We start from the raw sequence: 15295 nt of genomic DNA, 5'->3' as shown, positions 1-15295 counted from the left end.
TTCTTTTTTCTGTTCAGCTTCAGTGATTTCCAATACTCTGTCTTCTGGTTTGCTGATCCATTCCTCTGTATCATCTCATCTAATCATCTAATCTACTGCTGATTCTTTCTAGTATCTTATTTATTTCAGTTATTGTATTCTTGAGCTTTGTTTGGCCCTTCCTTATATTTTCTAACTCTTTATAAAACTTCTTACTGTGTTCATCCATTCTTTTCCCAAGTACATTGAGCATCTTTATAACCACTACCTTGACTTCTTTATTGCATAGATTGCTTATTTCCACTTCACTTGGTTCTTCTTCTGGGACTTTATCCTGTTCCTTCATTTGGAACATTACCTTTTCTCCTAATTTTGCCCAATTCTGTTTATTTCTATGTATTAGGTAGGTACGTATTAGATAGGTCAGTTACATTTCTCATCTTGGAGAAGTGGCCTTATGTAAAAGATGTCCTCTGGGACCTAGCAGCACACTCTCCCCTGGTCAACAGACCTATATTCTCTAGGAGTGGGCTGCATGGGTCCCTCTGTTGTGGTGGGGCTGACTATTGTGGGCATGTTGGTAGGTGGGGCTGACCCTTGGTCAATTAGCTGCCAGGCCCTGCTACATGTGGTGGCTGCCAGCCTGTTGGCAAGTGAGACTGGGTCCCGGTGTGGCTGGCTGCATGGCAGGACATGGTTCTGAAGTGGCTGTAAACCATATTTCTCTACATGCAAACATGCTATAAACTATGTGGTATAGTGAAAAGCACATTGGGATGCGAGGTGGGGGACCTGGGTCCTGGTGGTGACCTGCCAATACTGGCAGAGTTCTGAGGCCCTCAGGGTCTGTGCCTTATGTCTGTGCAGTGAGGGAGCTGAGTGGGTATCTCTCTGAGGACCACTCCAGACTCCTGGTTCTATATTTGGAAGGATTTACCAAAGGGCATTTTGTCATCTTTCTCCTTCCTCTCTTCAGAAATCTTTTTCACCTAAAGTATGTGTCTAAAATGAGGAGCAGAGACAAGAGGTGATGACACATCTCGCAATGGGAAATACCGAGAAAACAGAGCAGAGCAGACATTGGGGGCACCATGAAATGTGGAGCCACTTTCTGACTTAAAATTCTTCCCTTTACATACAGATCTAACTGACCACAATAAAAGGTATTATCTCTTTGAACCTACAATTATCTCCTTTCCTCCCCCTCTTTGCAATTATCAGCCCAAGCACAAGTTGATTGCGGTCGTGCTGCTGCATAGGAATGTGGTTGATTAGCCTGTCAATGAATGAGCTTGGGTAGCTTTTCCCACACCAGGCAAAATGTTGAAAATGCTGAACAACCAGAACAGGGTCCAATCAGTCAGAACAGGCACACAATTAACAGCACAGACACAGGCTGGCCTGCCAGACAGGTGTGTCCCAGCTGAGTGTCAGCTGTGCCCTGCTTCCACTCTTACTCCCGTTCTGGCTCTTCTCAGAGGAAGGAGGACACAGAGACATGGTTGGGTGGTCCTGGGCCTGCAATTCTGGCCCTGTGTACCCCAGCACTTTCTAGTGACAGGATCCACTAGCAAAGTGCTATAATCTGCAGGATAGGCAGCTTGAATAAGAAGACTGAAAAATGTTTTTTAAATATGGCCTGCATCTATCTATCTATTTATCTCTCCATCCATCCATTCTCTCTCTCTTTCTTCATTTTAATAATAAGTGCCCACAAAACAAACAAAAGCTAGAATCTTAACCATAGCCTCTCTCTAACTATACAGGTTCCCCATTCCATCCCATTGACTTCACCCACCAGAAATAGCTATCATTCCAAGTCCCATATTCACCACCCCCTTGCTTTTGTTTTATATAGTTTTATTGCTTTATACTCTTCACAAAAATTATATTTTTATTTTGGTTATTTTGGATCCTATTATAAATACATCATGTTTGTTCTCTTTGGAACTTTTTTTAAGCTAAACATTACAATGCTAAGATTCACCATATTGTTGCACTGAAGGCTATTTTTAAAGTGACCTCCATTTAATGATAACTTAAAAAATTCATGCTCATTGTAGAAACTTTAGGAAACGCAAAAAATTCAAGGAAGAAAGTAAAACATATCACAACCCTGTATTTGTTTTGGTTTTTGCCTTTCTGAAGCACACATTATTTTTTCTCACAAAATTGGGATCATGTTGCATAAAACAGTAAGTAAGGAAGTAAATAGGTAATTACAAATTTTGATAAGTGTAATGAAGGAAACAAAAAACACTTATTTTCTGTGTAATAATAATGGGATGGAAACCACTGAATTGTATACTTATATGGGTGACTTTTATGGTATGTGAATTATATCTCAATAAAGTCATTTTTTAAAAAGAATAATAGGGCTTCCCTGGTGGTGCAGTGGTTGAGAGTCCGCCTGCCGAGGCAGGGGACACGGGTTTGTGCCCCAGTCCGGTAAGATCCCACATGCCGCAGAGCGGCTGGGCCCGTGAGCCATGGCCGCTGAGCCTGCGCGTCTGGAGCCTGTGCTCCGCAACGGGAGAGGCCACAGCAGTGAGAGGCCCGCGTACCGCCAAAAAAAAAAAAAAAAAAAAAAGAATAATAGAATGGAAGGACAGAAGACCAAATTAAGGTAGATAAGGAAGAGTTCTAGTATACACGACACAGAAAGAGAGGTTGGAAGAGAATTTGACAAAAGTCAATTAATATTTGAAATATATTTGATTTGTTGGTATGCATACTCTTTAGAGACCCTAACAACCTGCATTAACAATGTTATGTTACATCACTTATTATTGGCATTATTTTAAAAACTGTCTTCTTTAAATATTTTAAGAATTGCCACACCAATACTCTAGAACACTACCTATCAACATATCATAAATAAGTCATATTTATAACCTGAGCATACAAAAGAATAAACTATGTGGATTTTTCTCAGATTTTATCCTGAAAAACCTATTTTAATAAATCACTTGTGAATTAGATAAAGGTTGGTAATTCCCTGGCAGTCCAGTGATTAGGACTCTGTGCTTCCACTTCATGGGGCATAGGTTCAATTCCTGGTGGGGGAACTAAGATCCCGCATGCCACACAGCATGGCCTAAATAAATAAATAAATAAAAATAATTTTTAAAAAAAATTTTTAAAGGAGAATTAGATAAAGTTTGAGAAATTTCTTTTACATTCTGATCAACTGAGAGATTAACAGGCATCTTATAATGACAGTAAAATCACTTTTGCTACTATAATTAAGTATAATCAGGAGCCCTAAAGGATTTATGTTAAGTACTTACCCCAGGGTCTCTATGAACCGAGTAATTTCATCATTTTACAGGTAAGCACTCTAAGCCCTGGGAGGTAGACAGTTTGCCAAAGTGAATTATTTGCAGCTAGAATGTCAGTTCATTACTGCTGGTTCACTGGTGTCCACACAATACAAACTGGAGATTTAGTAAATATCAAGTTCAATGAATCAAAACAGACAGCCCAGTTGGATAATTCAAGTTGATTGCCATCTGTAATCTGACCAAATGTACACAGTTTGGCAAAGTACAGTTGGTGGAGACCAGTACAACCATATTAGTCAAGACTCCTTCCATCGCGGGTATAAAACTCCCATTAAACCAGCACTTTTCAAAGGAGAATATATTGGAATCCCATAGTTAGAAAGTCCAGGGGCAATACTGAGGTACAAATAATATCACTGGGAATCTGTCTCTATTCCTCCATCCCTTAGCCCTGCTTCCTCTGTGTTGACTCCTTTCTCAGTCTGTCTCTCCCCCAGGAGTAGCAAGAGGGCCACTAGTAGCTTTAGACTTATACTGTCCTTACAGCTAATGAGCCCACAAAAAAGACTGTACCTCTTCCCAGACAGCTCCAGCAAGAGCTCCAGGGCAGGCTCAGACAGGTGGGCTGCGTCAAATGTCCACACCTGAGCCATTGCTACAGTCAGGTGAATCGAGTTCTTTAATGGCCCAGGTCCGGTCACGTGCCCACCTCTGGGTCGAGAGGTTGGAGTCAGCCCCATCAGAACCTCAAGGCCTGAGAATTGCGAAGGAATGGTACTCACAGAGATATCAGGAAGATAAAAAGCTGGCCGACCACAAGGACTGCATACCATGGTTTACTACTTTGGCAATAAAGACTGCAGCCTTAGGCTTGGGAAATGTATCAAGAGCCATGCTTCAACTATATGGACAGTGCTATTAACCTGAGATTATAAAATGATTAGTCTCGAATCATAACCAGAGGGAAAGTTTAGGGAAGGCCAGCAGGGGCCACCTTGGCTCTGAATTTAGATGAGAAGAGTCTGGGATGGGATGCATCTGAGTGCTGGCGTCTTGACTCTTCGTTTAGCATATGTGTCAGCATATGCATGTGCTGGCATTCAGTGCTAGTGTATCAGCACAACTCCACTACAGCTTCCTGACTCGGGATGCAAAGCTGTGAAATTCAATGAAACAGCCTAACATCTTGGAAGCATTCATATTCTTTTGATGTACATGTGAAAATATTAAGATGAAACATCTCTGGATATCTTTTTGGTAATTTTATGTCATACAAAGGACGGAGATTTATGCAGGCTATAAGTACTAGAGTTGATAGTCTTAACGTTTTACATAGACCTCTCTGGATGTTATGTTATTTGTTTTCTTATTATATCACCAGCCATCCAAGGCAAAAAAAAAAAAAAATCATGTCAACACGTATGCTTCTTTGAAAATACAATTCAGAACATAACTGTGTTTAGAACTGTAGTATATAACTCAGTATTTAAATAAAGTATCTTTGGAAACAAATATTCTAGAAAATCAGAATATCTCCAACCAAGTTCTCTACCAACGAGCCCCAGCACATGCAATATCTGCACAGTGCCTCCACAGCTAGGATTTTAATGCTTACACAAGGGAAAACGTTCTACTATTAATGAACGAACAGTGTAACACCATGACCAGTTTGAATAGCTAACCCCTAACTCCCCTAAGTGGAAAAAGAAGCTGTGATGAGAGAAAGAGGTTCTACTTTGAGCCTAAGCTGTTTCTATGGCTAGAACTCAGACTGTAGGGGTCTTGCCTGAAGAATAAGTGGAGCAGTTCAACTAGAAGGCAGTGATTTAAGGAACTGATATGAGAAATCAGTTGAAAATAACTCACCCTGAGGTGGAAAACATTTGCCTGAGCTTGGCCTTACATCAGTGCTCCACCCCCACCCCCCCACCCCACCCCACTGCCAGCCAGGTCTTAGAGGGCACAGCATGGTGTCAGCCTAGCAATAAAAAGCTGGCAGGGGGAAACACAAATAAAATCTCTGTAAAAGGGTTTCTGTTAAAAATGACGGGCTGGACTCACACTGTTCCATCCCCCAACCCTACCAAGATAACTATAAAGAGGCATAAGCCCATAAGGATAAGTATGAAGAAGGGAGAGGTAATAACAGCAAAAAAAATAAAAATTAGAATCCAGAAAGCTGATGAAAAAATGGTAACTGACATCACAGAACAAAGAAAGCTGAATCCTAAACTGGCATTTGGGGAAAGCCCTAAAGCAACCCAGTTTATACCTCTGAATCTCCAGAAGGTTTGGGCATCTCTGGAAATAGGAAGAAGGACAGGCTAAAAGTAGGTTTCTTTAGAGGTCTTCAGAAACCCCCCCCCCCCCCCCGCCAGCAGCCCTCCCGTAAGATGACAGAGGCTTATTCTCTAGAAAGAGTAAAATAGGTCTCTGGATTTTGAGACAACAGGCACCACTGAGGGTGGGTGTGTCATACTGAAAACAGGAGGATGAAGTAAAAGCAGGAAGATGTTGAGACTCCCAGGCTCTTCTCTCATTCAACTCCCTTAACACTACTGGTGAGGCTTATACCCTCTGGCAGGAGCTTGGAAGAGCCTTCTCCAACCAGCCCAAGAGAAAAAAACCTAAAGTTATTAACATTAGAAATTCACCCTACAAACAGCCCAGCCAGATCACCCTCAGGTGTAGCGCGCGCGCTCACACACACACAGGTTTCCAATCTGCTTCTGATGCCCCATTTTTACCTATGAGCAGGCAACTAAAGATATGAAATATTAGAGGGGAACTTCCATTTTGAAAGACAAATACAAAATAAACAAAAAAGAGCACTCTGGGGAAACAGACTCTGGAAGCAAAAGAAAGCGTCAAAAAATAATCTGTCACTAATAACCTCAGAGAGATAAGACACTATTGCACTTATTTTTTAAAAACTGATTTTTTATTGTATTCAGAAAACAAAAGAAAGTCTTAGAAATTAAAAAATGTGATAGAGGGCTTCCCTGGTGGCGCCGTGGTTAAGAATCTACCTGCCAATGCAGGCGACACGGGTTCAATCCCTAGTCCGGGAAGATCCCACATGCCGCAGAGCAACTAAGCCCATGAGCCACAACTACTGGAGCCCGCACTCTAGAGCCCATGCTCCGCAACAAGAGAAGCCATCACAATAAGCCCATGCACCACAACAAAGAGTAGGCCCTGCTCGCTGCAACTAGAGGAAGCCCGCACGCAGCAACGAAGACCCAAAGCAGCCAAAATAAATTAATTTTTTTAATTAATTATAAAAATAAAGTTTAAAAAAAATGTGATAGCAAAAATGGAAAACCCATTAAAAGGGCTAGAAGTTAAAATTCAAGAAGTCTCCTAGAAAGTAAAAACAAAGACGGAAAATAGGAAAGAAAACATAAGAAAATTTATGTATAAATATAATACATATAAATATTTTGATATATAAAATACCAAATATATCGACACATATATGAATATATATATGAAACATCTCTTCCCACTCCATACACCAAAGAAAATATGGGTGTGGGTGTGCATATATATATATGTATATAAATATGTATATATTTATATATGTCTTCATGCAGAGATATCTATATACAGATATATATATACAGATCTTCCTCAACTTATGATGGGGTTACATCCCAATATACCTATCATAAGTTGAAAATATCATAAGTCAAATGGATTTAATGCACCTAACTTACAGAACATCCTAGCTTAGCCTAGCCTAACTTAAATGTGCTCAGAACACTTACTTTAGCCTACAGATGGGCAAAATCATCTTACACAAAGCCTATATTATAATAAAGTATTGAATATTTCGTGTAATTTATTGAATACTATACTGAAAGCAAAAAATAGAATGGTTGTATGGGTCCAGAATGGCTGTAAGTGTATCAGTCGTTCACCCTCATGATTATGTGGCTGACTTGGAGCTGTGGCTCGCTGCCACCGCCCAGCATCATGAGTGGGTGTCATACCACATATCACTAGCCGGGGAAAAGATCAACATTCAGAATTTGAAGTACAGTTTCCACTAAATGCACATCACTTTCACACCCTAATAACATCAAAAAAACTCATATGTTTAACCACTTTAAGTCGGGGGCCATATGTCAATCATCTAGATATTGCAAGCAACCACAGAAAATCTCACAATTTCTTCCACTAAACAGCTAAGCAAGCATGCTGCAGCAAATGGATGTGGTAGAGAGGGAAGCGAGAGTCACTGTAAAGGATGTGAAGATGGAAGAGACTGCCACCTAAGTCACTGGATCCTCTGGAATCTTGATGGTGACAGCAAAGAGTGACCTAAGAATCAACAGGAATGTCTGGGGTATGCTTTATTTGGGGGCCACCTTGGGTCACAGTTTAGGGGTTGGCTATGGACTCCAGCAAAGCAAGAATGCTGCCTACTTTAATGAGACCATTTCAAGAGCTTGGTTCCAGCCCTTATGTCAGGGAAGCTGAATCTGCAACAGGCCACTCAAAACATGGAAACATATAGTCAGGAGATGGTTCCCCTCCACTCACACAGTGGTCAGGTGTTACTCTCAGCGCATAACTTGGAGGGTTGAGAAATGTGCTTCAGTATTATTCTCATGGCACTAGCACAATTCTATGGAATTCTGCAGGGGGCACAGCCCAGAGCATGAGAGTAATCAAGGAGGGACAGTTCCAGGGTCTGTGGTGGAGACTTGAGGATGAAAGTTCAAGCCATGGGCCATGTGAGCCTTCCACACCACTCATTCCCACCAGCACCATAACAGGCATTTATACAACGCAATGTGGTTAAAATGAACATCAAGGGCAGATACAACATATATCTCTGTAAGGCTTATAAGACTACCATCCTTGTGTCTGAATCCCAATTCATGCAAGCAAAAATAATTTGAAAATAATGCAAACATCATGAATAATGCAAACATCATGAATGACATAAAACATGAATGACATGACATTTATACTTCACCTTCTTCCTTCTCCCTCTATTGTCTTCACATATTAAACTGCTTCCAAACCTCTCTCCCTAACACTTTTTTTTTTTTTAAGAAGATGTTGGGGGTAGGAGTTTATTAATTAATTTATTTATTTTTGCTGTGTTGGGTCTTCATTTCTGTGCGAGGGCTTTCTCTAGTTGTGGCAAGCGGGGGCTACTCTTCATTGCGGTGCGCGGGCCTCTCACTATCGCGGCCTCTCTTGTTGCGGTGCACAGGCTCAGTAGTTGTGGCTCACGGGCCTAGTTGCTCCGCAGCATGTGGGATCCTCCCAGACCAGGGCTCGAACCCGTGTCCCCTGCATTAGCAGGCAGATTCTCAACCACTGCGCCACCAGGGAAGCCCCCAACACTTTTTTTTAATTGGCATACAGTTGCTTCACAATGTTGTGTTAGTTTCTGCTATACAGCAAAGCGAATCAGTTATATATATCTCCACTCTATTTTAGATTTCCTTCCCATTTAGGTCACCACAGATCTCTCCCTAATATTTTACCCCAAATGCTCTTCCAGCACCTTGCTCCCAGGACCCCCTTGGCAGTTCACCTTCCTTCTCCCAGGCCTGCTCAGGAAGGGAGACAAGTTTAAAAACTAGAAGTGTTCTTATATTAATAACCTTTATTCTATCACACTCCAAGAAGGAAACATGAGAACTATTAGCTAAAGGGCTCTTGTAAGGCCCTTTACGTGTATGTGTGTATGTGTATGTGTGTGTGTGTGTGTGTACGTGTGTAACACAGGAGAGATTTAAATATATCTGAGGACGTGGGATGTTGTTGGGTACACCTGCATTCTATAAACTGGATTGAGGAAGAAAAAATGGCTGTCAAGAGAAATTGTGAAAAATGAATAATGCATAATCCACAACCTGGTCAAATCTGTTCACACAGACAGCTCTAGTACCAGTGCAAACACAGTGAAGAAATATATTCAACGTCAATAAAGCCAAGCTGAAGTTGAAAAGGAACTTGAAACATCAAAACTCCTGTCGTTTGGGATAAACGTTCTCCAGTGGATTGAAAGCCAGCCTTGGAGGCAGCCCACAGAGAGAACAGATGGCTAGAGATATGACCACAGGTTCATATTGACTATTTCAAGCTTGTATGAAAAACTTAGAAAAGAAAAACTGTAATAAGACTGGGTTTATTATATTTCACTTGTAGTTCTTTTATTTTGGTGAGATTTTCTTTCCTTTAACTTGACCACACAAATAACATGTGGTTTTGTTTATCATGTTGTGAAAGGAAAGAAAACTGGAGCAGAGGTGCAAAGCAGAGAGGGCAGTGGTGTGAGATACTGTTGCCCTATATCAACATGAAGTCAAGTCCCCAAGAATACATGCAGATGATAAAAGACATAGTCTCCATAAAAGGAACATTTTCCTCTTACTATTAAATGGTCTTTTCCGAGTTGTCTGCAATAAGCAAGTATCACTTTTATTTTAAAATTTTTTTAATATTGAATGGGCCTTCCTTCTTTGCTTCTTTAACTTCTCAACATTGTATATATGCAACATTGCTTTAAAAATCTCTTGATTGTTCCAAACGTGCAGGTCAGTGAATGCCTTGATGACAATATCAGTGTTTGAAAGACTTCAAATGGTTGTGACAGTTTTTAGAGTTATCACTGGGATGTCATCTCCAAGGCACTACAACAGCAGAAACCAGTAACAGTTGTCCCAGGTTCAGCTGACTGACAGCATGCCTGTCACTGACTTAGCAGACTAAGGCTTCCTGCCCAGAAACTCTTGCAATACTTGACATTTGACCATTCAAACAGAGAATACAAGAGAAGCAAGTGGTAAAAGTAATAGTGAGAACAAGAATAAGAGTCCACCGTGCTGGTGGCTGTGGTATTTTCTTTGAAAGAATAATACTTACCTCTTGAGAGATTTTCATTCCAAAAATAAAGAATGCAATTCCTATGCACACTCCAGAACGATGGAAATATTCGGGGACTGAAAAATAAATATAGGTTGACCTTTATTCTATTAGGCATATTGTCAATAGGACTCCTCAAGACAAGACCGATCTCTTTTCATTAGCTTCCCAGTTGTTCTCAAAGAATCAGAGAGGGTCCCATCCCCCAAGTCTGTTCTAAACACGAATTCATTGCAAACTGAAGGAGTGCTAGAAGGGCAGAGCTGCTTCCAGTGAACCTATAGGTGAAATTAAATATTCTGTTGACTCTCTCCTTTTGAACAACAAAACAACACCCTCCCTTAGCTTGAATTTTTTGTTTCACATTACCATTTTTATACATTCTTTACTTTTTCAGGTTATCAATTCTTTGTGTGTGTAGAGTTACATTAGAAGAGTGAATATATGTCCACTCTTTTAATATGGTTTGGCTGTACTTAGTGGTGAATTCCTGAGTTCACAAGTTTTGTGTGAATGAGAGTAACACTCAGGGTCACAGCTATGCTGTATAAGGTTAAAACATGTTAGATCTGGCAAGTACAGGCATTAAGAAGAAGCCAATAATTAGTGCCAGGTTCCCTGCTTAGAAATGATGTTGCTAGCATATTTTCCTTCCAGTGAATTACATTGCAACATGCACTGAATTTTGACAATGGGCTATCTCAAGCCTACATAAACAGCAAAACCATTTTTTTCGATAAGAGATTCTTTAATTTTTTGGGAAATGTCTCTGAAAATGGACTCGAAAGATCCTTTTCTGAACCTGCATAAATCCCAATTCTTGGGGCTCTTTCTAAAGAGCATTTTGGAGGGCAGCTCCATGCTGTACATTCAGAGAGCAGATCCTTGGGTAGACGCGATACACAGAAACCTTGAGGACAAGAGAAAGAGGGGGGACCTGCCAGTCCCAACAACCGTGTCTTAAAGTCACTGAGCTCTCTAGACTCTTCCCCCAAACTAATTCCCACGTAGAGAACACTGGTTTTGCATGTGTTTCTATTGAAGAGGCTGAGAAACATCATAAGCTGCAAGTTGATCAGAAGATTGATACCCCTTAAAGAGCAATGGATAGACTGGGCAACCGTGGTATATATTTAAACAAAAGGGTTTAAGGAATATGCTCCTTACATCAGTGGAAGACTTTCCAAAAGTCGTGTGTGGTCTGCACCATGCTTTCCCAATTTATTAGTGCTGTTCAAATATAACAGTAGAATCAACTCAATGTGTGTGCTGGAAATTCCAGCCCCTTTTCCAAAAACACTCTCTTGTCATCACCTCAGACACTGCCATTGTAATCAATGTCATATTCCTGACAATAAAATGGCAGAGGAAGAGGAAGAAGAAAAACTACTGCTCAGAAACCTAACCACTACCAAACCCAACACCTCCAAATGAGGGTTCTTGCAAAGTTACCAGCTCTCTCTGAAGTGAATCACTCCAACTTGGGGCTCATCCTGTATGACTGGGTGAGGACATTTTTTCAAGTGTCACAAGCTAGGACACATCAGTTGTGTGGCCTTATTATTCCACCCTATAACTCCACCAAAACAGCTTTCAGTAAGGCCAACAAGACCTGAGATGACCATATGTCCAGACCTTGTCTTACTAGATTTCTCAGCAGCAGTTGAACTTAGTGACCACTGCTCCCTTGAAGACTTCTCTTCCTTTGGTTTCACTGACATCACTCTCCAGGTTTTCCTCTCGGCTCTTTGCCGTTCCTCCTCACTTTCTCTTAATAGCTCCTTCCTTTCTGCCTGGCCTTTAAATGTTGAAGTTACTCAATACTTGATCCCAAAAGGTCACCTTCCTTCTCAGCCCATATTCCTTCCCTAGGTCTTCAATGGCCACCACTCTGCACAATTCCAGGAGACACTATGCATACCACGGTCTATGTAACTGGCTCCCCCTCAAGTTGTACAGTGCGTGGCTTGTGTGGCCATAAGGGCAGTTCTATCCACTCCTGTGGCTTTAATTACCATATATACATTACAGACTGCAAAATGTTTATCTCAGGCCCAGCAATGCTGAAATTCAAACCCACATGTATTTACAACTGACTACTTGAGACCCACTTGTTCATCTCGAAGGCATTTCAAAGAGCACGTCCAAAACTGAACCCATGCTCTTCCCAGACAAGTCTGGTCCTCCCTCAGCATTCCTTGTCTTGGTGAATGGCACCAGCATCCATCCAGTTGCCCAACCTAGAGCCCTGAGGGCATTCTTGTCAATTCCCTCTCGGGCACCATCAACAAATGATCTGTTTGCATGCCTGTTTGTGATCTGTCTCCCTCCACTACAATGTAAGCCCTTTGAAAGCTGAAATCTCTCTCATTCGCCATCATGCCTCCAGAGCTAGAGGTATGTCTGGAATAAAATATTTGTCTACTGAAATAATAAAACCCTATTGACTTTACCTGCTATCTATCTCTTAAGTCATCTCCATCACCACCCAGTAGCCTTGCCTAGGTTGCTCCCTCAAGCTTCCCCTTTTTTTTAGTTAATGCCTGTTTATCTTTCAGACCTCAACTCAATATAACTTCCTCAGGGAACTTCCTCTGATGTCCCAAACTGGGTCAGGCCCCTTTAGATGCTATCACAGCTTTTCTTACTTAACACTTCTTTCCCTGTCTTTTCTCCACAACATTTTTATCTTTTGTATTGGGTTGGCCAAAAGGTTCCTTCGGTTTTTAAGTAAAAGACACATTTTTCATTTTCACCAAGAACTTTATTGAACAACGTATTCACCCTTTTGTCCCACTACCTTCTCCCATTTTTCAGGCAACTTCATAATTCCTTCTTCCCAAAACTTTTTATCTTTTTGAGCCAAGAACTGTTCCAGGTGCCTTTTACAGTCTTCCAGGGAACTGAAATTTTTTCCATTAAGAGAATTTTGTAAAGACTGAAATAAATGGAAATCTGAAGGTGCCATGTCTGGTGAAAGCGGTGGATGAATCAGAACTTCCCAGCCAAGCTGTAACAGTTTTTGCCTGGTCATCAAAGAAACATGCGGTCTGGCATTATCCTCATGGAAGATTATGAATTTTCTGTTGACTAATTCCAGACGCTTTTCATCAAGTGCTGCTTTCAGTTGATCTAATTGGGAGCAGTACTTGGAATTAATCGTTTGGTTTTCCGGAAGGAGCTCATAATAGAGGACTCCCTTCCAATTCCACCACACACACAACATCACCTTCTTTGGATGAAGACCGGCCTTTGGTATGGTTGATGGTGGTTCATTTTGCTTGCCCCACGATCTCTTCCATTCCACATTATTGTACAGTATCCACTTTTCATCCCCTGTCATAATTTGTTTTAAAAACGGAATGTTTTTGTTACGTTTCAGTATAGAATCGTATGGAGAAATATGGTCAAGAAGGTTTTTTTCTCTTTACTTATGTGGAACCCAAACATCAAAGTGATGAACATAACCAAGCTGGTGCAAATGATTTTCAATGCTTGATTTGGATATTTTGAGTATATCGGCTATCTCCCTCATGGTATAACATTGATTGTTCTCCATTAATGTCTCGAATTGATCGCTATCAACTTCAACTGGTCTACCTGACCATGGAGCATCGTCCAGTGAGAAATCTCCAGCAAGAAACTTCGCAAACCACTTTTGACACGTTCGCTCAGTCACAGCACCTTCTCCATACACTGCATGAATCTTTTTTTTTTGCATTTCAGTTGTGTTTTTACCTTTTCTTGAAATAATAAAGTATAATATGCTGAAAATGTTGCCTTTTTCTTCCATCTTCAATATTAAAATGGCTACATAAAAATTCACCAATTTTGATGAGTTTTTTTTTAAATGCATGCTGATATGACAGCTGTCACAATACAATCTAACAAAATTGTTTTGAATGAAGTTAAAGACAACTAAGTGCTACTAGAGCCATGTTACAGGAAGAAAAGAACAAACATTTTGGCCAACCCAATATAATTTCTATCAAAGTCATTCTTCACTTTTCCATTCCTTCAAAATTCTTCATTAATTCATCCAAAAAAAACAGAAAGGTGCCAAATCTCAGCTATTGATCTGGGTGCTGAGAATCCTGAGAGAATAAGTCTGAATAAGTAGTTCAGAGAAGGATAAGAGATAAGGACATGTAAAAAAAAAAAAAGTAATACATTATGCAATATCTGCAAATATAGAGATATATACAAAGTACAGAAGAAAAGGTGATTAATCCCATCCAGGTGAGGGTGGCCAGAGAAGTCTCATTGAGTACGTGTTGCAAGGAAGATCTTCCACTCGTACTTCCTCAAAGACTATTCCTACATTCAAAGGATTGGTGCAAATCGTTTAAGTTTTCAATATTTTCTTTTAACCCAACCCTCAAGGTCAGCTCTAGACAGTTTGAGTCTGGAAGACCTTGCCATCCACCTCCAAGACCTCCCCTTTCTATGGACCTCACAACACCTTTAAACATCTTCATTATTCTTAATTTCTGTTCACTTTCCCCACTCCAACAAGTTTTTTGCCCATCCTCCCCTTTCTCTTTCTTCAAAAAGTAATCTGTTGCACTCACTCCCGTAAATGTTTTATATCTTCTTATGGTAGGCAAGTTTTGTAAGAGGCCCTTGAGAGAAATTGCTGTCCTAAGAAATGAGTCTCCATATAAGAATGGAGGATCTGCTCCAAGTCTTTTCATTCACACCAACAGACAAGACCTTGTATTCTGCCTAGAAGTAAGGCCAACACCGCAAGAACAAATATGGCTTTCCAAGTTTGCTAAGTGTGTGTGCTTCTTGGGTTATTTCTTTCCAGCAAATATGAAAGCAACTTGAAATGATTATCACACTTGACTTTTGCAAAAGAATATTGCCTATTACGAAAGATACTAAGTTTCAGGGAAAATCCAACAACACTCAGCTCATCTGTGATATTTACCTGGACCGTTCTTCCCCTCTCTTCATGCTTGGTGAACTCATATCCTTCACTCAGCCTCAGCTCAAACCCTTTCTCCTCTCCTGACTCTCACTCTTATGGTGGCCTGTGCCTCCCCTTTCAAAATACTTACACTCATGTAGTTACTTATTTAATCTTCACAAGAGATGTGTGTGCCTTGTTTTATCTGTATCTCCCAGGACTTAACACC

This window comes from Aethalodelphis obliquidens, unplaced genomic scaffold, assembly GCF_003676395.1.
Source record: "Aethalodelphis obliquidens isolate GAN/ISIS:26980383/991018 unplaced genomic scaffold, ASM367639v1 scaffold16, whole genome shotgun sequence".
Lineage (NCBI taxonomy): Eukaryota > Metazoa > Chordata > Mammalia > Artiodactyla > Delphinidae > Aethalodelphis > Aethalodelphis obliquidens.
This window is presented reverse-complemented; position numbering follows the sequence as displayed.